This window comes from Protopterus annectens, chromosome 7.part0 (assembly GCF_019279795.1).
Source record: "Protopterus annectens isolate FY-2018-M chromosome 7.part0, PAN1.0, whole genome shotgun sequence".
Lineage (NCBI taxonomy): Eukaryota > Metazoa > Chordata > Ceratodontiformes > Protopteridae > Protopterus > Protopterus annectens.
Window position 1 is genome coordinate 614150764 of NC_056739.1, and position 25587 is coordinate 614176350.

The window sequence follows — 25587 nt, forward strand, 5'->3', positions numbered from 1 at the left end:
ATGTACTGTCCATTACTAACCCAGGGTGTCACTAACATATTGTCCCTAATAAACCCCGCGCATCACTAACTTACTGTCTCTTATTAACCCAGTGTGTCACTACCATAATGTCTGTTATTAACGCACTGTGTCACTAAGTTACGTCACTAAGTTAATGTCCCTTATTAGCCCAGTGTGTCACTAACTTACTGTCCCTTATTAATGCACTGTGCCACTACCATACTGAGCCTTATTAACCCAGTATGTCACTAACGTACTGTCTCTTATTAACCCAGTGTGTGACTTACTGTCTCTTATTAAACCAGTGTGTCACTAACTTACTGTTTCTTATAAACCCAGTGTGTCACTAACTTACTGTTCCTTATTAACCCAGTGAGTCGCTAAGTTATTGTCCCTTATTAACCAAGTATGTCATTAAGTTACTGTTCCATATTAATCCAGTGTGTCACTAACTTACTATCTCCTATTAACCAGTATGTGTCTAAGGTACGGTCCCTTATTAACCCAGTGTGTCACTAAGTTACTGTCCCTTATTAACCCACTCTGCCACTAACTTAGTGTCTCATATTAACCCACTGCATCACTAAGTTACTGTCCCTTATTAAACCAGTGTGTCACTAACTTCCTGTGTCTTATTAACCCAGTGTGTTACAAAGTTACTGTCCCTTATCAAAGGAGTGCATCTCTGACTTACTATTTCTTATTAACCCAGTGTGTCACTAACTTACTGTCTCTTATTAACCCAGTGTGTCATGATGTCAATGTCCTATATTAAACCAGTGTGTCACTAACGTCCTGTCTCTTATTAACCCAGTGTGTCACTAAGTTACTGTCCCTTATTAAACTAGTGTGTCACCAACTTACTGTCTCTTATTAACCCAGTCTATCACTACCTAATTGTCCCTTACTAACACAGTGTGTGACTAATTCTTCTCTCTACTGACAAAGAGTGTCACTAGCATACTGTCCCTTACTAACCCAGTGTGTCACTAAGTTACCATCTCTTATTAACCTAGTGTGTCACTAACTTAGTGTCCTTTAGTAACCCAATGTGTCACTAAGTTAATGCACCTTATTAACCCAGTGTGTCACTAATTATTGTCCCTTATTAAGCCAGTGTGTGTCACTAAGTTACTGTCCCATATTAACCCAATGTGTTACAAACTTACTGTTTCTTATTAACCCAGTGTGTCACAAGTTACTCTCTGTCATTAACCCAGTGTGTCACTAACTTACTGTCCCTTATTAACTCACTGTGTCATGAACTTACTGTCTCATACTAACCCAGTGTGTCACTAAGTCACTGTCCTGTATTAACCCAGTGTTACTATTTCTTATTAACCCAGTGTGTCACTAGCTTACTGTCTCTTATTAACCCGTGTGTCATGATGTCAATGTCCCTTATTAAACCAGTGTGTCACTAATGTCCTGCCACTTATTAACCCAGTGTGTCACTAAGTTACTGTCCCTTATTAAACTAGTGTGTCACTGACTTTTATTTTTATTTATCATTTATTTATCATTTGTTGACCGGGAAAGTCCGACTAGGTTCCACAGAGCCTGTTTTCAGCGGAGGCCCGGGGAGAAATGCTCCAGATGCATGTCTTTGGAATGTGGGAGGAAACTGGAGTACCTGGAGGAAACCCACGCGAACCCAGGGAGAACATGCAAACTCCACACAGAAGGCACCCCAGCCGAGAATCGAACCGGAGAACCTCTTGCTGTGAGGTGACAATGTTAACCACTGCACCACTGTGCCGCCCTTACTGTCTCTTATTAACTCAGTGTGTCACTAACTAACTGTCCCTTGTTAAACCAGTGTCTCACTAACTTATTGTCTCTTATTAACCAAGTATGTCACTAACTTACTGTCTCTTATTACACCCGTGTGTCACTAACTTACTGTTTCTTATTAAACCTGTGTGTCACTAACTTACTATCTCTTATTAACCCAGTATGTCACTAAGTTACTGTCCCTTATTAAACCAGGGTGTCGCTAATTTCCTGTGTCTTATTAACCCAGTGTGTCACGAAGTTACTGTCCAGTATCAAACCAGTGCATCACTGACTTACTGTCTCTTATTAACCCAATGTGTCACAATCTTACTGTCCCTTATTAAACCAGTGGGTCACTAACTTGTCTCTTATTAACCCAGTGTGTCACTAAATTACTGTCCCTTATCAAACCAGTGCATCCCTGACTTACTTTCTCTTATTAACCCAGTATGTCACTAAGTTACTATCCCTTATTAAACCAGGGTGTCACTAACTTACTATCCCATATTAGGTGTATTACTGACTTATGTCTCTTATTAACCCAGTGTGTCACTATCTTACTGTCTCTTATCAGCCCAGTGTATTACTAACTTACTGTCGCTAATTAACCCAGTGTGTTACTGACTTTTTTCTCTTATTATCCCAGTGTGTCACTAACTTGCTGTCCCTTATTAGCCCAGTCCATCACTGACTTCAGTCTCTTATGAACTCAGTGTGCCACTACCTTACTGTCCCTTATTAACCCAGTGTGTCTCTGACTTTTCAATCTTATTAACCCAATGTGTCACTAGGTTACTGTCTCTTATTAACCCACTGTGTCGCTAACTTACTGTCCCTCATTAACGCAGTGTGTCACTAACCAACTGTCTCTTATTAACCCAGTGTGTCACTAAGTTACTGTCCCATATTAACCCAGTGTGTCACTAACGTACTCTATTAACCCACTGTGTCACTAACTTAATGTCCCTTTTTAACCAGTGTCAAGAACTTACTGTATCTTATTAACCCAGTGTGTCACTAAGTTAATGTCCCTTATTAACCCAGTGTGTCACTAACTTACTGTTTCTTATTAATCCACTGTGTCACTAGCTTTCTCTTATTAACCCAGTGTGTCACTAACATACTGTCCCTTATTAGCACAGTTTGTCACTACTGTAGTCTCTTACTAACCCAGTGTGTCACTAACATGCTGTCCCTTATTAGCCCAGTCTGTCATTAACTTCATTCTCTTATGAACTCAGTGTGCCACTACCTTACTGTCCCTTATTAACCCAGTGTGTGTCTGACTTTTCTCTATTATTAACCCAACATGTCACGAGGTTACTGTCTATTATTAACCCACTGTGTCACTAACTTACTGTCCCTCATTAACCCAGTGTGTCACTAAAATACTGTCCATTATTAACCCAGTGTGTCACTAAGTTACTGTCCTATATTAACCCAGTGTGTCACTAAGTTACTGTCCTATATTAACCTAGTGTGTCACTAATGTACTGTCTGTTAACCCACTGTGTCACTACCTTACTGTCCCTTATTAACTAGTGTGTCACAAACTTACTGTATCTTATTAACCCAGTTTGTCACTAAGTTAATGTCCCTTATTAACCCAGTGTGAAACGAACTTACTTTTTCTTATTAATCCACTGTGCCACTAGCTTACTGTCTCTTATTAACCCAGTGTGTCACTAACGTACTGTCCCTTATTAACACAGTTTTTCACTAATGTAGTCCCTTACTAACCCAGTGTGTCACTTACTTGCCGTCTCTTATTAACCCAATGTGTCACTAACTTAGTGTACCTAATTAACCAACTCTGTCACTAACTTACTGTCCTTTAATAACCCAGTGTGCCACTAATATACTGCATCTTACTAACCCAGTGTGTCACTAACTTAATGTCTCTTACCATCCCTGTGGGTCACTAACTTACTGTCCCTTATTAACCAACTCTGTCACTAACTGCTGTCCCTTAATAACCCAGTGTGTCACTAATATACTGTATCTTATTAACACAGTGTGTCACTAACATACTGCCCCATATTAACCCAGTGTGTGAATAACTTACTGTCACTTATTATCCCAGTGTGTCATTAACTTACTGTCTCTTACTAGCTCACTATGTCACTAACTTACTGCCTCTTATTAACACAGTCTGTCACTAAGTTACTATCCTTTTTTAACCCAGTTTGTCACTAACCTACTGTCTCTTATTAACACAGTTTCACTAACTTACAATCCCTTATTATCCCAGTGTGTCACTACCTCATTGTCTCTTATTAACCCGGTGTGTCACTAACGTACTTTCTGTCTCTATTAACCCACTGTGTTACTAAGTTACTGTCCCTTATTAAACCAGTGTGTCACTAACTTCCTGTCTTTTATTAACACAGTGTGTAACTAAGTTACTGTCCCATATTAACCAAGTGTGTCACTGACGTTTGTCTCTTATTAAACTGGTGTGTCACTAACTTACTGTCTGTTACTAATCCAGTGTGTCACAAACTTACTGTTTCTTATTAACCCAGTGTGTCACTAACTTACTGTCGCCTATTAACCCGGTGTGTCCCTAACTTACTGTCCGTTATTAACCCAGTGTGCCTCTGACTTCTGTCTCTTATTAACCCAATGTGCCACTAGCTAACTGTCTCTTATTAACCCACTGTGTCACTAAGTTACTGTCCCATATTAACCAGTGTGTCACTAACTCACTGTCTCTTATTAACCCCAGTGTGTCACTAAGTTACTCTCCCTTATTAACCAGGTGTGTCACTAACATACTGTCTCTTATTAACCAGTGTGTCACTAACTCACTGTCTCTTATTAACCCCAGTGTGTCACTAAGTTACTCTCCCTTGTTAACCAAGTGTGTCACTAACATACTGTCTCTTATTAATCCACTGTGTCACTAATTTACTGTCCCTTATTAACCAGTGTGTCACTAACTCACTGTCTCTTATTAACCCCAGCGTGTCACTAAGTTACTCTCCCTTATTAACCAAGTGTGTCACTAACATACTCTCTCTTATTAATCCACTGTGTCACTAGCTTACTGTCTCTTAATAACCCGTTGTGTCACTAATATACTGTCTTATTATCCCAGTGTATCAATAACTTACTGTTACTTATTAACCCAGTATGTCAGTAACTTACTCTCCCTTATTAACACATTGTGTCAATAAGTTACTGTTCTTTATTACCCAGTGTGTCACTAACTTCCTCTCTCTTACTAACCGAGTGTGTCACTAACTTACTGTCTATAATTAACCCAGTGTGTTAGTGACTTACTGTCTCTTATTAACCCAATGTGCCACTAGCTAACTGTCTCTTATTAACCCACTGTGTCACTAAGTTACTGTCCCATATTAACCAGTGTGTCACTAACTCACTGTCTCTTATTAACCCCAGTGTGTCACTAAGTTACTCTCCCTTATTAACCAAGTGTGTCACTAACATACTGTCTCTTATTAACCAGTGTGTCACTAACTCACTGTCTCTTATTAACCCCAGTGTGTCACTAAGTTACTCTCCCTTATTAACCAAGTGTGTCACTAACATACTGTCTCTTATTAATCCACTGTGTCACTAATTTACTGTCCCTTATTAACCAGTGTGTCACTAACTCACTGTCTCTTATTAACCCCAGTGTGTCACTAAGTTACTCTCCATTATTAACCAAGTGTGTCACTAGGTTACTGTCTCTTAATAACCCATTGTGTCACTAATATACTGTCATATTATCCCAGTGTGTCACTAACTTACTGTTACTTATTAACCCAGTATGTCAGTAACTTACTCTCCCTTATTAACACAGTGTGTCAATAAGTTACTGTTCTTTATTACCCAGTGTGTTACTAACTTCCTCTCTCTTACTAACCGAGTGTGTCACTAACTTACTGTCTATTATTAACCCAGTATGTTAGTTACTTACTGCCTCTTATTAACCCATTGTGTCACTAAGTTACTGTCCCCTATTAACCCACTGTGCTACTAATTTACTGTCCTTTATTAACCCACTGTGTCACTAAGTTAATGTCCCTTACTAACCCAGTGTGTGACTAAGTTATTGTCCCATATAAAGCCAGTGTGTTACACAGTTACTGTACTGTATTAACCAAATGTGGTACAAACCTACTGTATCTTATTAACCCAGTGTGTCAGTAAGTTACTGTCCTGTATTAACCCACTGTGTCACAAACTCACTATCCTTTACTAACCCAGTGTGCACAAAGTTACGGTCTCTTCCTAACCCAGTGTGTCACTAACTTACGCGCCTTTAGTAACCCAGTGTGTCACTAAGTTAATGCCCATTATTAACACAGTGTATCACTAAGTTATTTTCCCTTACTAAGTCAGTGTGTCACTAACTTCCTCTCTCTTACTAACCGAGTATACCACTAATTTACTGTCTCTTATTAACCCAGTGTGTTAGTGACTTACTGTCTCTTATTAACCCATTGTGCCACTAACTTACTGTCCCTTATCAACCCAGTGCATCACTGACTTACAATCTCTTATTAACCCAATGTGTCACTAGCTTTCTGTCTCTTATTAACCCAGTGTGTTACTAACTTACTGTCTCTTATTAACCCAGTGTTTCACAAAGTTACTGTCCCATATTAACCCAGTGTGTCACAAATGAACTGTCTGTTATTAACCCACTGTGTCACTAACTTACTGTCCCTTATTAACCAGTGTGTCATGAACTTACTGTCTCTTATTAAGCAGTGTGTCACTAAGTTGCTGTCCCTTATTAACACAGTGTGTCACTAACTTACTGTCCCTTATTAACCCAGTTTGTCATTAATGTACTGTCTCTTAATAACCCAGTGTGTCACTAACTTACTGTCTCTTATTAACCCAGTGTGTCACTAACTTACTGTCCCTAACTAACCAACTCTGTCACTTACTGTCCCTTAATAACACAGTGTGTCACTAATGTAGTGTTTCTAACTAATCCAGCGTGTCACTAACTTGCTGTCTCTTATTAACCCAGTGGGTCACTAACTTACTGTCCCTTATTAACCAACTCTATCTTTAACTTGCTGTCCCTTAATAACCCAGTGTGTCACTAATATACTGTATCTTACTAACCCAGTGTGTCACTAAATTACGGTCCCATATTAACCAAGTGTGTCACTAACTTTTGTCGCGTATTAGTCCAGTGTGTCATAACTTACTGTCTTTTATCAACCCAGTGTGTCACTAACATACTGTCAATTATTAACCCACTATGTTGCTGACTTTTGTCTCTTATTAACCCAGTGTGTTAAACTTACTGTGCCTAATTAGCCCAGTGTGTCACTGACTTCAGTCTCTTATGAAATCAGTGTGCCACTAATGTACTGTCTCCTATTAACCTGGTGTGTCACTAAATTACTGTCCCTTATTAAACCAGTGTGTCACTAACTTACTGTCTCTTATTAATCCAGTGTGTCACTAACTTACTGTCTCTTATTAACCCAGTGAGTCACTAACTTACTGTCCCTTACTAACCCAGTGTGTCACTAATATACTGTATCTTAATAACCCAGTGTGTCACTAACTTACTGTTACTTATTAACCCAATGGGTCACTAACTTACTGTCCCTTATTAACCAACTCTGTTTCTCACTTACTGTCCCTTAATAACCCATTGTGTCACTAATATACTGTATCTTAATAATCTAGTGTGTCACTAACTTACTGTCCCATATTAACCAAGTGTGTCACTGACTTTTGTCTCTTATTAACCCGTGTGTCACAAATTTACTGTTTCTCACTGACTTCAGTCTCTTATTAACCCGGTCTGTCACTAATTTACTGCACCTTATTACCGCAGTGTGTCTTTGACTTCTGTCTCTTATTAACCCAATGTATCACTAGCTTATTGTCTCTTACTAACCCACTGTGTCACTAACTTACTGTCCCTAATTAACTAAATCTGTCACTAACTTACTGCCCCTTAATAAGCCAGTGTGTCACTAACATACTGTATCTTACTAACCCAGTGTGCCACTAACATACTGTCCCTTATTAACCCAGTGTGTCACTAACATACTGTCCCTTATTAACCCAGTGTGTGACTAACTTACTGTCCCTTACTAACCCAGTGTGTCACTAACTTCCTGTGTCTTATTAACCCAGTGTGTCATTAACATACTGTCCCTTATTAACCCAGTGTGGCACTAACTTATTGTCTCTTACAAACCCAGTGTGTCACTAACTTACTGACTCTTACTAGCTCACAATGTCACTAGCTCTCTGTCTCTTATTAACAAAGTGTGTCATTAAGTTACTGTCTCTTATTAACCCAGTAAGTCACTAACTTACTGTCTCTTATTAACAGAGTTTCACTAACTTACAGTCCCTTATTAACCCAGTGTGTCACTAATTCACTGACCCTTTTTAAACCAGTGTGTCACTAACTTACTGTCTCTTATTAACCCAGTGTGTCACTAACATAATGTCCCTTATTAACACACTGTGTCACTAAGTTACTGTCTCTTACTAACTCAGTGTGCCATGAGCATGCTGTCACTTATTAATCCACTGTGTCACTAAGTTACTGTCCCTTATTAACTCAGTGTGTCACTAATATACTGTGTCTTATTAACCCAGTTTGTCACTAACTTATTGTCTCTTATTAATCCACTGTGTGACTAGCTTAATGTCTCTTACTAACCCAGGGTATCACTAATATACTGTGTCTTATTATCCCAGTGTGTCACTAACGTACTGTCGTTCATTAATCCACTGTGTTTCTAGGTGGCTCTTATTCACCCAGAGTGTCACTAACTTACATTCTCTTATGAACCCAGTGTGTCAAAAAATTACTCTCCCTTACTATCCCAGTGTGTCAGTAAGTTACTGTCCATTATTACCCAGTGTGTCACTACCTTCCTCTCTCTTACTAACCGTGAGTGTCACTAAATTACTGTCTCTTATTAACCCAGCGTGTTAGTGACTTACTGTCTCTTATTAACCCATTGTGCCACTTACTGTCCTTTATCAACCCAGAGCATCACTGACTTACAATGTCTTACTAACCCAGTGTGTCACTAAGTTACTGTCCCTTATTAACCCACTGTGTCACTAATTCACTGTCCCTTACTAATCCAGTGTGTCACTAAGCTACTGTATCTTATTAACCCAGTGTGTCATTACCTTACTGTCCTTTAGAAAACCCACTGTGTCATTAAGTTAATGTCCCTATATTAACCCAGTGTGTCACTAAGTTATTGTCCATTACTAAGCCAGTGTGTCACTAAATTACTGTCCCATATTAACCCAATGTGTTACAAACTTACTGTCTCTTATTAACCCAGTGTGTCACTAACTTACCATCTCTTAACCCAGTATGTCACTAAGTTACTGTCCCTTATTAACCCAGGGCATCAGCATCACTAACTTACTGTGCCTTACTAACTTACTGTCTCCTTTTAAGCCAGTGTGTCACAAAGTTACTGTCCCATATTAACCCAGTGTGTCACTAATGTATTGTCTATTAACCCACTGTGTCACTCACTTACTGTCCCTTATTAACCCCTTGTGTCAGTAAGTTACTGTCCCTCATCAAAGCAGTGCATCACTGACTTACTATCTCTTATTAACCCAGTGTTTCACATTACTGTCCCTTATTAAACTAGGGTGTCACAAACTTCCTGTCTCTTATTAACCCAGTGTGTCACTACGTTTCTGTCCCTTATCAAACCAGTGCATCACTGACTTACTGTCTGTTACTAATCCAGTGTGTCACACACTTACTGTCTCCTATTAACCCACTGTGTCACTAACTTACTGTTTCCTTTTAACTCGGTGTGTCATTAACTTACTGTCCCAAATTAACCAAGTGTGTCCTGACTTTTGTCTCTTATTAACCCAGTGTGTCACTAACTTACTGTCTCTTATCATCCCAGTGTGTGTCACTAACTTACTGTCGCTTATTAACCCAGTGTGTTACTGACATTTGTCTCTTATTAACCCGGTGTGTCACTAACTTACTGTCCATTTTTTGCCCAGTCTGTCACTGACTTCAGTCTCTCATGAATCCAGTGTGCCACTAATTGACTGTCTCTTATTAACCTGGTGCATCACTAACTTACTGTCCCTTATTAACCCAGTGTGTCTCTGACTTCTTTCTTTTATTAACCCAATTTGTCACTTGCTTACTGTCTTTAATTAACCCACTGTGCCACTAACTTACTGTCCGTTATTAACTCAGTGTGTCACTAACTTACTGTCTCTTATTAAACCAGTGTGTCACTAAGTAACTGTCCCGTATTAACCCAGTGTGTCACTAACGCACCGTGTGTTATTAACGCACTGTGCCACTAACTTACTGTCCTTTATTAACCAGTATGTCACGAACTTACTGTCTCTTTCTAACCCAGTGGGTCACTAACATACTGTCTCTTATTAACCCAGTGTTTCACTAACTTACTCTCCCTAATTAACCAACTCTTTCACTAACTTACTGTACCTTAATAACCCAGTGTGTCACTAAAATACTGTATCTTACTGACCCAGTGTGTCACTAACTTACTGTCTCTTATTAACCCAGTAGGTCACTAACTTACTGTCCCTTATTAACCAACCCTGTCACTAACTTACTGTCCCTTAATAACCATGTGTGTGACTAATATACTGTATCTTACTAACCCAGTGTGTAGCTAATATACTGTCCCTTATTAACCCACTAAGGATGAAGCTGCCAGGTAACAGGAAAAGAGGAAGGCCTAAGATAAGGTTTATGGATGTGGTGAGAGAGGACATGCAGGTGGTTGGTGTGACAGAGCAAGATGCAGAGGAAAGGAAGAAATGGAAACATCTGTGGTGGCCCCTAATGGGAGCAGCCGAAAGAAGAAGAAGATTAACCCAGTGTGTCACTAACATACTGCCCCTTATTAACTCAGTGTGTGACTAACTTATTGTCCCTTACTAAGTCAGTGTGTCACTAACTTCCTGTGTCTTATTAACCCAGTGTGTCACTAACATACTGTCCCTTGTTAACCCAGTGTGGCACTAACTTAATGTCTCTTACAAAACACTAACTTAATGTCTCTCATTAGCTCACTATATCACTAACTTACTGTCTCTTATTAACCCAGTGTGTCACTACATTACTGTCCCTTATTAACCCAGTAAGTCACTAACTTACTGTCCCTTATTAACACAGAGTTTCACTAACTTACAGTCCCTTATTAACCCAGTGTGTCACTAACTCACTGTCCCTTGTTAAACCCGTGTGTCACTGACTTACTGTCTCTTATTAACCCAATGTGTCACTAACTTACTGTCTCTTATTAACCCAGTTTGTCACTAACTTACTGTCTCTTATTAACCCAGTGTGTCAATAACTTACAGCCCATTACTAACCCAGGGTTACACTAATGCACACTCCCCTTTAATCCCTGTGCATCAATAACATACTGTCCCTAATAACCCAGTGTGTCACTAATATACTGTATCTTACTAACCCAGTGTGTCACTAACATACTGTCCCATACTAACCCAGCGTGTCACTAATATACCGTGTCTTACAAATCCAGGGTTTCACTAACTTACTGTCCCTTATTAACCAACTCTGTGACTAACTTTCTGTCCCTAATAGCTGAGTGTGCCACTAAGTTACTGTCTTTTACTAACCCAGTGTGCCACTAACATACTGCCACTTGTTAATCCACTTTGTCACTAAGTTACTGTCCCTTATTAACCCAGTGTGTCACTAACGTACAGTCCCTTACTAACCAGGGTGCCACTACTGTACTGTCCCTTATAAACCCCTTGCATCATACTGTCTTTTATTCACCCAGTGTATCATTAACTTACTGTCCCTTATTAACCTAATTTGTCACTAATGTAGTCACTTACTAACCTAAAGTGTCACTAACTTACTGAATCTTATTAACCCAGTGTGTCACTAACTTACTGTCCCTAATTAACCAACTATGTTAATAACTTGCTGTCCCTAATAAACTGGTGTGTCACCAATAGAATGTATCTTACTAACCCAGTGTGTCAATAACATACTGTCCCTTAGTAACCCAGTGTGTCACTAACATACTGTCCCTTATTAACCCAGTGTGTCACTAACTTATCACCCCTTACTAACCCAATGTTTCACTAACTTCCTGTGTCTTATTAACCCAGTGTGTCACTAACCTTCTGTCCCTTATTAACCCAGTATGTCACTAACTTACAAACTCTTATTAACCCAGAGTTTCACTAACTTACAGTCCCTTATTAACCTAGTGTGTCACTAACTTACTGTCTCTTATTAAACCAGTGCGTCACTAACTTACTGCCTCTTATTAAACCAGTGTGTTACTAACTTTTTGTCGCTTATTAACCCAGCGTGTTACTGACTTTTGTCTCTTATTAACCCAGTGTGTCAATAACTTACTGTCCTTTATTATTCCAGTCTGTCAATGACTTCAGTCCCTTATGAACCCAGTGTGCCACTAATTTCCTGTCTCCTGTTAACCTGGTGTTTCACAAACTTACCGAACTTTATTAACCCAGTGTGTCTCTGACTTCTGTCTCTTATTAACCCAATGTGTCTCTACCTTACTGTCTCATATTAACCCACTGTGTCACTAACTTACTGTTCCTTATTAATACAGTGTGTCACTAACTTACTGTCTCTTAATAATCCAGAGTGTCACTAAGTTACTGTCCCATATTAACCCAGTGTGTCACTAATGTTCTGTCTGTTATTAACCCACTGTGTCACTAACTTACTGTGCCTTATTAACCAGTGTGTCACGAACTTACTGTCTCTTATTAACCCAGTGTGTTACTAAATTGCTGTCACTTATTAACCCAGTGTGTCACTAACTTACTGTCTCTTATTAATCCGCTGTGTCACTAGCTTACTGTCTCTAATTAACCCAGTGTGTCACTAAAGTACTGTCCCTTATTTACCTAGTTTGTCAGTAATGTACTTTCATACTAACCCATTGTGTCACTAACTTACTCTCTGTTATTAACTCAGTGTGTCAATTACCTACTCTCCCTAATTAACCAACTCCGTCACTAACTTACTCTCCCTTAATAACCCACTGTGTCACTAATATACTGAATCTTACTAACCCAGTGTGTCACTAACTTAATGTCTCTTATTAACCCAGTGGGTCACTAACTTACTGTCCCTTATTAACCAACTCTCTCACTAACCTACTGTCCCTTAATAACTCAGTGTGTCACTAATATACTGTATCTTACTAACCCAGTGTGTCACTAACAGACTGTCTCTTATTAACCCAGTGTGTCACTAACATACTGTAAGTTATTAACCCAGTCTGTCACTAACATACTGTCCGTTTTTAACCCAGTGTGTCACTAACTTACTTTCTCTTACTAACCCAGTGTGTCACTAACTTACTGTCTCTTACTAACTCATTATGTCACTAACTTACTGTCTATTAACCCAGTGTAACTAAGTTACTGTCCCTTGTTAACCCAGTATGTCACTAATGTACTCTCTTAATAACACAGAATTTCACTAACGTACAGTCCCTTATTAATTCATTGTGTCACAAACTCACTGTCCTTTATTAAACAAGTGTGTCACTTACTTACTGTCTCTTATTTACCCAGTGTGTCAGTAACTTATTGTCTCTTATTAACCCACTGTGTCACTAAGTTACTGTCTCCTTATAACGCAGTGTGCCACGACCATACTGTCACGTAATAATCCACTGTGTCACTTATTAATCCACTGTGTCACTAAAGTACTGTCCCTTATTTACCCAGTTTGTCACTAATGTACTGTCTCTTACTAAGTGTGTCACTAACATACTCTCTGTTATTAACCCAGTGTGTCAATAACCTACTCTACCTAATTAACCAACTCTGTCCCTAACTTACTATCCCTTAATAACCCAGTGTGTCTCTAATATACTGTATCTTACTATACCAGTGTGTCACTAACTTACTGTCTCTTATTAACCCAGTGGGTCACTAACTTACTGTCGCGTATTAACCAACTCTCTCATTAACTTACTGTCCCTTAATAACTCAGTGTGTCACTATTAATTATTATTATTATTATTATTATTATTATTATTATTATTAATCCACTGTGTCACTAGCTTACTCTCTCTTATTAACCCAGTGTGTCATTAAAGTAGTGTTTCTTATTAACCCAGTTTGTCACTAAGTTACTGTCCCTTATTAACCCACTGTGTCACTAATTCACTGTCCCTTACTAATCCAGTGTGTCACTAAGCTACTGTATCTTATTAACCCAGTGTGTCATTACCTTACTGTCCTTTAGAAAACCCACTGTGTCATTAAGTTAATGTCCCTATATTAACCCAGTGTGTCACTAAGTTATTGTCCATTACTAAGCCAGTGTGTCACTAAATTACTGTCCCATATTAACCCAATGTGTTACAAACTTACTGTCTCTTATTATTCCACTGTGTTACTAGCTTACTGTCTATTTACCCAGTATGTCACTAAGTTACTGTCCCTTATTAACCCAGGGCATCAGCATCACTAACTTACTGTGCCTTACTAACTTACTGTCTCTTATTAAGCCAGTGTGTCACAATGTTACTGACCCATATTAACCCAGTGTGTCACTAATGTATTGTCTATTAACCCACTGTGTCACTCACTTACTGTCCCTTATTAACCCCTTGTGTCAGTAAGTTACTGTCCCTCATCAAAGCAGTGCATCACTGACTTACTATCTCTTATTAACCCAGTGTTTCACATTACTGTCCCTTATTAAACTAGGGTGTCACAAACTTCCTGTCTCGTATTAACCCAGTGTGTCACTACGTTTCTGTCCCTTATCAAACCAGTGCATCACTGACTAACTGTCTGTTACTAATCCAGTGTGTCACACACTTACTGTCTCTTATTAACCCACTGTGTCACTAACTTACTGTCTCCTTTTAACTCGGTGTGTCATTAACTTACTGTCCCAAATTAACCAAGTGTGTCCTGACTTTTGTCTCTTATTAACCCAGTGTGTCACTAACTTACTGTTTCTTATCATCCCAGTGTGTGTCACTAACTTACTGTCCCTTATTAACCCAGTGTGTTACTGACATTTGTCTCTTATTAACCCGGTGTGTCACTAACTTACTGTCCATTTTTTGCCCAGTCTGTCACTGACTTCAGTCTCTCATGAATCCAGTGTGCCACTAATTGACTGTCTCTTATTAACCTGGTGCATCACTAACTTACTGTCCCTTATTAACCCAGTGTGTCTCTGACTTCTTTCTTTTATTAACACAATTTGTCACTTGCTTACTGTCTTTAATTAACCCACTGTGCCACTAACTTACTGACCGTTATTAACTCAGTGTGTCACTAACTTACTGTCTCTTATTAAACCAGTGTGTCACTAAGTAACTGTCCCGTATTAACCCAGTGTGTCACTAATGCACTGTGTGTTATTAACGCACTGTGCCACTAACTTACTGTCCTTTATTAACCAGTGTGTCACGAACTTACTGTCTCTTTCTAACCCAGTGGGTCACTAACATACTGTCTCTTATTAACCCAGTGTTTCACTAACTTACTCTCCCTAATTAACCAACTCTTTCAATAACTTACTGTACCTTAATAACCCAGTGTGTCACTAAAATACTGTATCTTACTGACCCAGTGTGTCACTAACTTACTGTCTCTTATTAACCCAGTAGGTCACTAACTTACTGTCCCTTATTAACCAACCCTGTCACTAACTTACTGTCCCTTAATAACCATGTGTGTGACTAATATACTGTATCTTACTAACCCAGTCTAGCTAATATACTGTCCCTTATTAACCCACTAAGGATGAAGCTGCCAGGTAACAGGAAAAGAGGAAGGCCTAAGATAAGGTTTATGGATGTGGTGAGAGAGGACATGCAGGTGGTTGGTGTGACAGAGCAGATGCAGAGGAAAGGGAAGAAATGGAAATATCTGTGGTGGGAAGAAGATTAACCCAGTGTCACTAACATACTGCCCTTATTAACTCAGTGTGTGACTAACTTATTGTCCTTACTAAGTCAGTGTGTCACTAACTTCCTGTGTCTTATTAACCCAGTGTGTCACTAACATACTGTCCCTTGTTAACCCAGTGTGGCACTAACTTAATGTCTTACAAAACACTAACTTAATGTCTCTCATTAGCTCACTATATCACTAACTTACTGTCTCTTATTAACCCAGTGTGTCACTACATTACTGTCCCTTATCAACCCAGTAAGTCACTAACTTACTGTCCCTTATTAACACAGAGTTTCACTAACTTACAGTCCCTTATTAACCCAGTGTGTCACTAACTCACTGTCCCTTGTTAAACCCGTGTGTCACTGACTTACTGTCTCTTATTAACCCAATGTGTCACTAACTTACTGTCTCTTATTAACCCAGTTTGTCACTAACTTACTGTCTCTTATTAACCCAGTGTGTCAATAACTTACAGCCCATTACTAACCCAGGGTTACACTAATGCACACTCCCCTTTAATCCCTGTGCATCAATAACATACTGTCCCTAATAACCCAGTGTGTCACTAATATACTGTATCTTACTAACCCAGTGTGTCACTAACATACTGTCCCATACTAACCCAGCGTGTCACTAATATACCGTGTCTTACAAATCCAGGGTTTCACTAACTTATTGTCCCTTATTAACCAACTCTGTGACTAACTTACTGTCCCTAATAGCTGAGTGTGCCACTAAGTTACTGTCTTTTACTAACCCAGTGTGCCACTAACATACTGCCACTTGTTAATCCACTTTGTCACTAAGTTACTGTCCCTTATTAACCCAGTGTGTCACTAACGTACAGTCCCTTACTAACCAGGGTGCCACTAATGTACTGTCCCTTATAAACCCCTTGCATCATACTGTCTTTTATTCACCCAGTGTGTCATTAACTTACTGTCCCTTATTAACCAAATTTGTCACTAATGTAGTCACATACTAACCTAGTGTGTCACTAACTTACTGAATCTTATTAACCCAGTGTGTCACTAACTTACTGTCCCTAATTAACCAACTCTGTTAATAACTTGCTGTCCCTAATAAACTGGTGTGTCACCAATAGAATGTATCTTACTAACCCAGTGTGTCAATAACATACTGTCCCTTAGTAACCCAGTGTGTCACTAACATACTGTCCCTTATTAACCCAGTGTGTCACTAACTTATCGTCCCTTACTAACCCAATGTTTCACTAACTTCCTGTGTCTTATTAACCCAGTGTGTCACTAACCTTCTGTCCCTTATTAACCCAGTATGTCACTAACTTACAAACTCTTATTAACCCAGAGTTTCACTAACTTACAGTCCCTTATTAACCTAGTGTGTCACTAACTTACTGTCTCTTATTAAACCAGTGCGTCACTAACTTACTGCCTCTTATTAAACCAGTGTGTTACTAACTTTTTGTCACTTATTAACCCAGCGTGTTACTGACTTTTGTCTCTTATTAACCCAGTGTGTCAATAACTTACTGTCCTTTATTATTCCAGTCTGTCAATGACTTCAGTCCCTTATGAACCCAGTGTGCCACTAATTTCCTGTCTCCTGTTCACCTGGTGTTTCACAAACTTACCGAACTTTATTAACCCAGTGTGTCTCTGACTTCTGTCTCTTATTAACCCAATGTGTCTCTACCTTACTGTCTCATATTAACCCACTGTGTCACTAACTTACTGTTCCTTATTAATACAGTGTGTCACTAACTTACTGTCTCTTAATAATCCAGAGTGTCACTAAGTTACTGTCCCATATTAACCCAGTGTGTCACTAATGTTCTGTCTGTTATAACCCACTGTGTCACTAACTTACTGTGCCTTATTAACCAGTGTGTCACGAACTTACTGTCTCTTATTAACCCAGTGTGTTACTAAATTGCTGTCACTTATTAACCCAGTGTGTCACTAACTTACTGTCTCTTATTAATCCGCTGTGTCACTAGCTTACTGTCTCTAATTAACCCAGTGTGTCACTAAAGTACTGTCCCTTATTTACCTAGTTTGTCAGTAATGTACTTTCATACTAACCCATTGTGTCACTAACTTACTCTCTGTTATTAACTCAGTGTGTCAATTACCTACTCTCCCTAATTAACCAACTCCGTCACTAACTTACTCTCCCTTAATAACCCACTGTGTCACTAATATACTGAATCTTACTAACCCAGTGTGTCACTAACTTAAAGTCTCTTATTAACCCAGTGGGTCACTAACGTACTGTCCCTTATTAACCAACTCTCTCACTAACCTACTGTCCCTTAATAACTCAGTGTGTCACTAATATACTGTATCTTACTAACCCAGTGTGTCACTAACAGACTGTCTCTTATTAACCCAGTGTGTCACTAACATACTGTAAGTTATTAACCCAGTCTGTCACTAACATACTGTCCGTTTTTAACCCAGTGTGTCACTAACTTACTTTCTCTTACTAACCCAGTGTGTCACTAACTTACTGTCTCTTACTAACTCATTATGTCACTAACTTACTGTATATTAACCCAGTGTAACTAAGTTACTGTCCCTTGTTAACCCAGTATGTCACTAATGTACTCTCTTAATAACACAGAATTTCACTAACGTACAGTCCCTTATTAATTCATTGTGTCACAAACTCACTGTCCTTTATTAAACAAGTGTGTCACTTACTTACTGTCTCTTATTAACCCAGTGTGTCAGTAACTTATTGTCTCTTATTAACCCACTGTGTCACTAAGTTACTGTCTCTTTATAATGCAGTGTGCCACGACCATACTGTCACGTAATAATCCACTGTGTCACTTATTAATCCTCTGTGTCACTAAAGTACTGTCCCTTATTTACCCAGTTTGTCACTAATGTACTGTCTCTTACTATCTAAGTGTGTCACTAACATACTCTCTGTTGTTAACCCAGTGTGTCAATAACCTACTCTACCTAATTAACCAACTCTGTCCTTAACTTACTATCCCTTAATAACCCAGTGTGTCTCTAATATACTGTATCTTACTATACCAGTGTGTCACTAACTTACTGTCTCTTATTAACCCAGTGGGTCACTAACTTACTGTCGCGTATTAACCAACTCTCTCATTAACTTACTGTCCCTTAATAACTCAGTGTGTCACTATTATTATTATTATTATTATTATTATTATTATTATTAATCCACTGTGTCACTAGCTTACTCTCTCTTATTAACCCAGTGTGTCATTAAAGTAGTGTTTCTTATTAACCCAGTTTGTCACTAATGTACTGCCTCTTACTAAACCAGTGTGTCACTAACTTATTCTCTGTTATTAACCCAGTGTGTCAATAACTTATGCTCCCTAATTAACCAAATCTGTCACTAACTTACTGTCCCTTAATAACCCAGTGCGTCACTAATATACCGTATCTTACTAACCCAATGTGTCACTAACATACTGTCCGTTATTAACCCAGTGTGTCACAAACTTACTGTCTCATAATAACCCAGTGTGTCACTAACTTCCTGTCTCTTATTAACACTGTGTGCCGCTAAATTACTCTCCATTATCAAACTAGTGCCTCAGTGACTTACTGTCTCTTATTAACCCAGTGTGTCACTAACTTACTGTCTCCTATTAACCCGGTGTGTCACTAACTTATTGTTCCACATTAACCAAGTGTGTCACTTACTTTTGTTTCTTACTAACCCATTGTGTCACAATGTTACTGTCTCTTATTAAATCATCGTGTCACTAACTTCCTCTCTCTTATTAACCCAGTGTTTCATTAAGTCACTGTTAATTATCAAACCAGTGCAGCACTGACTTACTGTCTCTTATTAACCTAGTGTGTCACTAAGTTACTGTCTCTGATTAAACTACTGTGTCACTAACTTACTGTCTGTTACAAATCTAGTGTGTCGCAAAGTTACTGCCTCTTATTAACCCAGTGTGTCACAAACTTACTGTCTCCTATTAACCCGGTGTGTCACTAACTTACTGTTCCATATTAACCAAGTGTGTCACTTACATTTGTCTCTTATTAACCCAGTGTGTCACTAGGCTTGAGTCCCTTATCAACCCAGTGTGTCACTAACTTACGCTCCCTTATTAACCCAGTGTGCTACTGAATTCTGTCTCTTTAACTCAGTGTGTCACTGACTTACTGTCCAGTATTAACCCATTGCATCACTGACTTACTATCTTTTATTCACCCAGTGTGTCACTAATTTAGTGTCCCTTTTTAGCCCAGTCTGTCACTGACTTCAGTCTCTTATGAACCCAGTGTGCCACTAACGTACTGTCTCTTATTAACCTGGTGTGTCACTAACTTACTGTCCCTTATTAACCCAGTCTGTCTCTGACTTCTGTCTCTTATTAACCCAATGTGTCACTAGCTTACTTCACTTATTAACCCACTGTGTCATTAACTTACTGTCCCTTATTAACCCAGTGTGTCACTAAGTTACTGTCTCTTATTAACCCAGTGCATCACTAATGTACTGTCTGTTTTTAACCCACTGTGTCACTAACTTACTGTCCCTTATTAACCCAGTGTGTCACTACATTACTGTCCCATATTAACCCAGTGTGTCACTAATGTACTGTCTATTGACCCACTGTGTCAATAACTTACTGTCCCTTTTTAAGCAGTGTGTCACAAACTTACTGTCTCTTATTAACCCAGTTTGTCACTAAGTTACTGTCCCTTATTAACCCAGTGCTTCCCTAACTTACTGTCTCTTATTAATTCAGTGCATCACTAAGTCACTGTTACTTATTAACCCACTGTCTCACTAAGTTACTGTCCCCTTATTAGCCCACTGTGTCATTATGTTACTGCAACTAATTATCCCAGCGTGTCACTAGCTAACTATCCATTATTAACCCAGTGTGTCACAATCTTACTGTCCCTTATTAACCCACTGTGCCACTAACATATTGTCTCCTATTAAACCATGGTGTCACTAATTTACTGTCCCTCATTAAACCAGTGTGTCATTAACTTCCTGTCTCTTATTAACACTGTGTGCCGCTAAATTACTCTCCATTATCAAACTAGTGCCTCAGTGACTTACTGTCTCTTATTAACCCAGTGTGTCACTAACTTACTGTCTCCTATTAACCCGGTGTGTCACTAACTTATTGTTCCACATTAACCAAGTGTGTCACTTATTTTTGTTTCTTACTAACCCATTGTGTCACAATGTTACTGTCTCTTATTAAATCATCGTGTCACTAACTTCCTCTCTCTTATTAACCCAGTGTTTCATTAAGTCACTGTTAATTATCAAACCAGTGCAGCACTGACTTACTGTCTCTTATTAACCCAGTGTGTCACTAAGTTACTGTCTCTGATTAAACTACTGTGTCACTAACTTACTGTCTGTTACAAATCTAGTGTGTTGCAAAGTTACTGCCTCTTATTAACCCAGTGTGTCACAAACTTACTGTCTCCTATTAACCCGGTGTGTCACTAACTTACTGTTCCATATTAACCAAGTGTGTCACTTACATTTGTCTCTTATTAACCCAGTGTGTCACTAGGCTACTGTCCCTTATCAACCCAGTGTGTCACTAACTTACGCTCCCTTATTAACCCAGTGTGCTACTGAATTCTGTCTCTTTAACTCAGTGTGTCACTGACTTACTGTCCAGTATTAACCCATTGCATCACTGACTTACTATCTTTTATTAACCCAGTGTGTCACTAATTTAGTGTCCCTTTTTAGCCCAGTCTGTCACTGACTTCAGTCTCTTATGAACCCAGTGTGCCACTAACGTACTGTCTCTTATTAACCCACTAACGTACTGTCTCTTATTAACCCAGTCTGTCTCTGACTTCTGTCTCTTATTAACCCAATGTGTCACTAGCTTACTTCACTTATTAACCCACTGTGGCATTAACTTACTGTCCCTTATTAGCCCAGTGTGTCACTAAGTTGCTGTCTCTTATTAACCCAGTGCGTCACTAATGTACTGTCTGTTTTTAACCCACTGTGTCACTAACTTACTGTCCCTTATTAACCCAGTGTGTCACTACATTACTGTCCCATATTAACCCAGTGTGTCACTAATGTACTGTCTATTGACCCACTGTGTCAATAACTTACTGTCCCTTTTTAAGCAGTGTGTCACAAACTTACTGTCTCTTATTAACCCAGTTTGTCACTAAGTTACTGTCCCTTATTAACCCAGTGCTTCCCTAACTTACTGTCTCTTATTAATTCAGTGTCACTAGCTTACTCTCTCTTATTAACCCAGTGTGTCATTAAAGTACTGTTCCTTATTAACCCAGTTTGTTACTAATGTACTGTCTTTTACTAAACCAGTGTGTCACTAACTTACTCTCTGTTATGAACCCAGTGTGTCAATAACTTATGCTCCCGAATTAACCAAATCTGTCACTAACTTACTGTGCCTTAACCCAGTGCATCACTAATATGCCATATCTTACTAACCCAATGTGTCACTAACATACTGTCCGTTATTAACCCAGTGTGTCACAAAGTTACTGTCTCTTATTAACCCAGTGTGTCACTAATGTACTGTCTGTTTTTAATCTACTGTGTCACTAATTTACTGTCCCTTATTAACCCAGTGTGTCACTACGTTACTGTCCCATATTAACCCAGTGTGTCACTAATGTTCTGTCTATTGAACCACTGTGTCAATAGCTTACTGTCCCTTTTTATCCAGTGTGTCACAAACTTACTGTCTCTTATTAACCCAGTGTGTCATTAAAGTACTGTTCCTTATTAACCCAGTTTGTCACTAATGTACTGTCTCTTACTAAACCAGTGTGTCACTAACTTACTCTCTGTTATGAACCCAGTGTGTCAATAACTTATGCTCCCTAATTAAACAAATTTGTTACTAACTTACTGTCCCTTAATAACCCAGTGCATCAGTAATATGCCATATCTTGCTAACCCAATGTGTCACTAACATACTGTCCATTATTAACCCAGTGTGTCACAAACTTACTATCTCATACTAACCCAGTGTGTCACTAACTTACTGTCTCTTAATAACTCATTATGTCACTAACGTACTGCTTCTCATTAACCCAGTGTCACTAAGTTACTGTCCCTTGTTAACCCAGTATGTCACTAACTTGCTTTCTTATTAAAACAGAGTTTCACTAACATACATTCCGTTATTAACTTACTGTCTCTTATTAACCTAGTGTGTCACTAATGTACTGTCCATTACTAACTCAGGGTGTCACTAAGGTAATGTCCCTTATAAACCACGAGCATCACAAACATACTGTCTCTTGTTACCCCAGTGTCTCACTAACATAATGTCCCTTATTAACCCACTGTGTCACTAAGTTACTGTCACTTACTAACCCAGTGTATGACTAACTTACTGTCCCTTACTAACCCAGTGTTTCACTAACTTCCTGTGTCTTATTAACCCAGTGTGTCACTAACTTACTGTCTCTTACTAGCTCACTATATCACTAACTTACTATCTCTTATTAACCCAGTGTGTCACTAAGTTACTGTCCCTTATTAACCCAGTATGTCACTAACTTACAAACTCTTATTAACCCAGAGTTTCACTAACTTACAGTCCCTTATTAACCCAGTGTGTCACTAACTCACTGTCCTTTATTAAACCAGTCTGTCACCAACTTACTGTCTCTTGTTAACCCAGTGTGTCACGAACATAATGTCTTTTATTAACCCAGTGTGTCACTAAGTTACTGTCTCTTACTATCCCAGTGTGCCATGATCATACTGTCATTTATTAATTCACTGTATCACTAAGTTACTGTCCCTAATTAACCCACTGTGTCACTAACGTTCTGTCACTTATTAATGCACTGTGCCACTAACGTAATGTCCCTTAGCACACTGCGTCACTAATGTACTCTCCCTTATTACCCCAGTGTGTCACTGACTTACTGTCTCTTATTAATCCACTGTGTCACTAACTTACTGTCTCTGATTAACTCAGTGTGTCACTAACATACTGTCCCTTATTAACCCAGTGTGTCACTAACTTACTGTCTCTCATTAACCCAGTGTGTCACTAACTTACTGTCTGTCATTAACCCAGTGTGTCACTAATGTACTGTCTCTTATTAACCCAGTGTGTCACTAACTTACTGTCTTTTATTAAACCAATGTGTTACTAACTTTTTATCACTTATTAACCCAGCGTGTTACTGACTTTTGTCTCTTATTAACCCAGTGTGTCAATAACTTACTGTCCCTTATTATTCCAGTCTGTCAATGACTTCAGTCCCTTATGAACCCAGTGTGCCACTAATTTTCTGTCTCCTATTAACCTGGTGTTTCACAAACTTACTGTACTTTATTGACCCAGTGTGTCTCTGACTTCTGTCTCTTATTAACCCAATGTTTCTCTACCTTACTGTCTCTTATTAACCCACTGTGTCACTAACTTACTCTTCCTTATTAATCCAATGTGTCACTAACTTACTGTCTCTTAATAACCCAGAGTGTCACTAAATTACTGTCCCATATTAACCCAGTGTGTCACTAATGTTCTGTCTGTTATTAACCAACTGTGTCACTAACTTACAGTCCTTATTAACCTGTCTGTCACAAACTTACTGTCTCTTACTAACCCAGTGTGTCACTAAGTTTCTGTCACTTATTAACCCAGTGTGTCACTAACTTACTGTCTCTTATTAATCCACTGTTTCACTAGCTTACTGTCTGTAATTAACCCAGCGTGTTACTAAAGTACTGTCCCTTATTTACCCAGTTTGTCACTAATGTACAGTTTCATACTAACCCATTGTGTCACTAACTTACTCTCTGTTATTAACTCAGTGTGTCAATTACCTACTCTCCCTAATTAACCATCTCCGTCACTAACTTACTGTCCCTTAATAACCCACTGTGTCACTAATATACTGTATCTTACTAAACCAGTGTGTCACTAACTTACTGTCTCTTACTAACCCAGTGTCACTAAGTTACTGTCCCTTGTTAACCAAGTATGTCACTAACGTACTCTCTTAATAACACAGAATTTCACTAACGTACAGTCCCTTATTAACTCATTGTGTCACTAACAAACTGTCCCTTATTAAATCAGTGTGTCACTTATTTACTGTCTCTTATTAACCCAGTGTGTCAGTAACTTATTGTCTCTTATTAACCCAGTGTGTCACTAACATAATGTCCACTTATTATCCCACTGTGTCACTAAGTTACTGACTCTTAATAACCCAGTGTGCCACGACCATACTGTCACATAATACTCCACTGTGTCACTTATTAATCCACTGTGTCACTAAAGTACTGTCCCTTATTTACCCAGTCTGTCACTAATGTACTGTCTCTTACTATCCAAGTGTGACACTAACATACTCTCTGTTATTAACCCAGTGTGTCAATAACCTACTCTACCTAATTAACCAACTCTGTCACTAACTTACTATCCCTTAATAATCCAGTGTGTCACTAATAAACTGTATCTTACTATCCCAGTGTGTCACTGACTTACTGTCTCTTATTAACCCAGTGGGTCACTAACTTACTGTCCCGTATTAACCAACTCTCTCACTAACTAACTGTCCCTTAATAACTCAGTGTGTCACTAATATACTGTATCTTACTTACCCAATGTGTCACTAACTTACTATCTCTTATTAACCCAGTGTGTCACTAACTTACTATCTCTTATTAACCCAGTGCGTCACTAAGTTACTGTCCCTTATTAAGCCAGTGTGCCACTAACTTATAATCCCTTATTAACCCACTGTGTCACTGACTATCTCCAATTTACCCACTGTGTCACTAAGTTACTGCCCCTTATTAAACCAGATTGTCACTAACTTCCTATCGTTTATTAACCCAGAGTATCACTAAGTTACTGTCCCTTATCAAATCAGTGCATCACAGGAT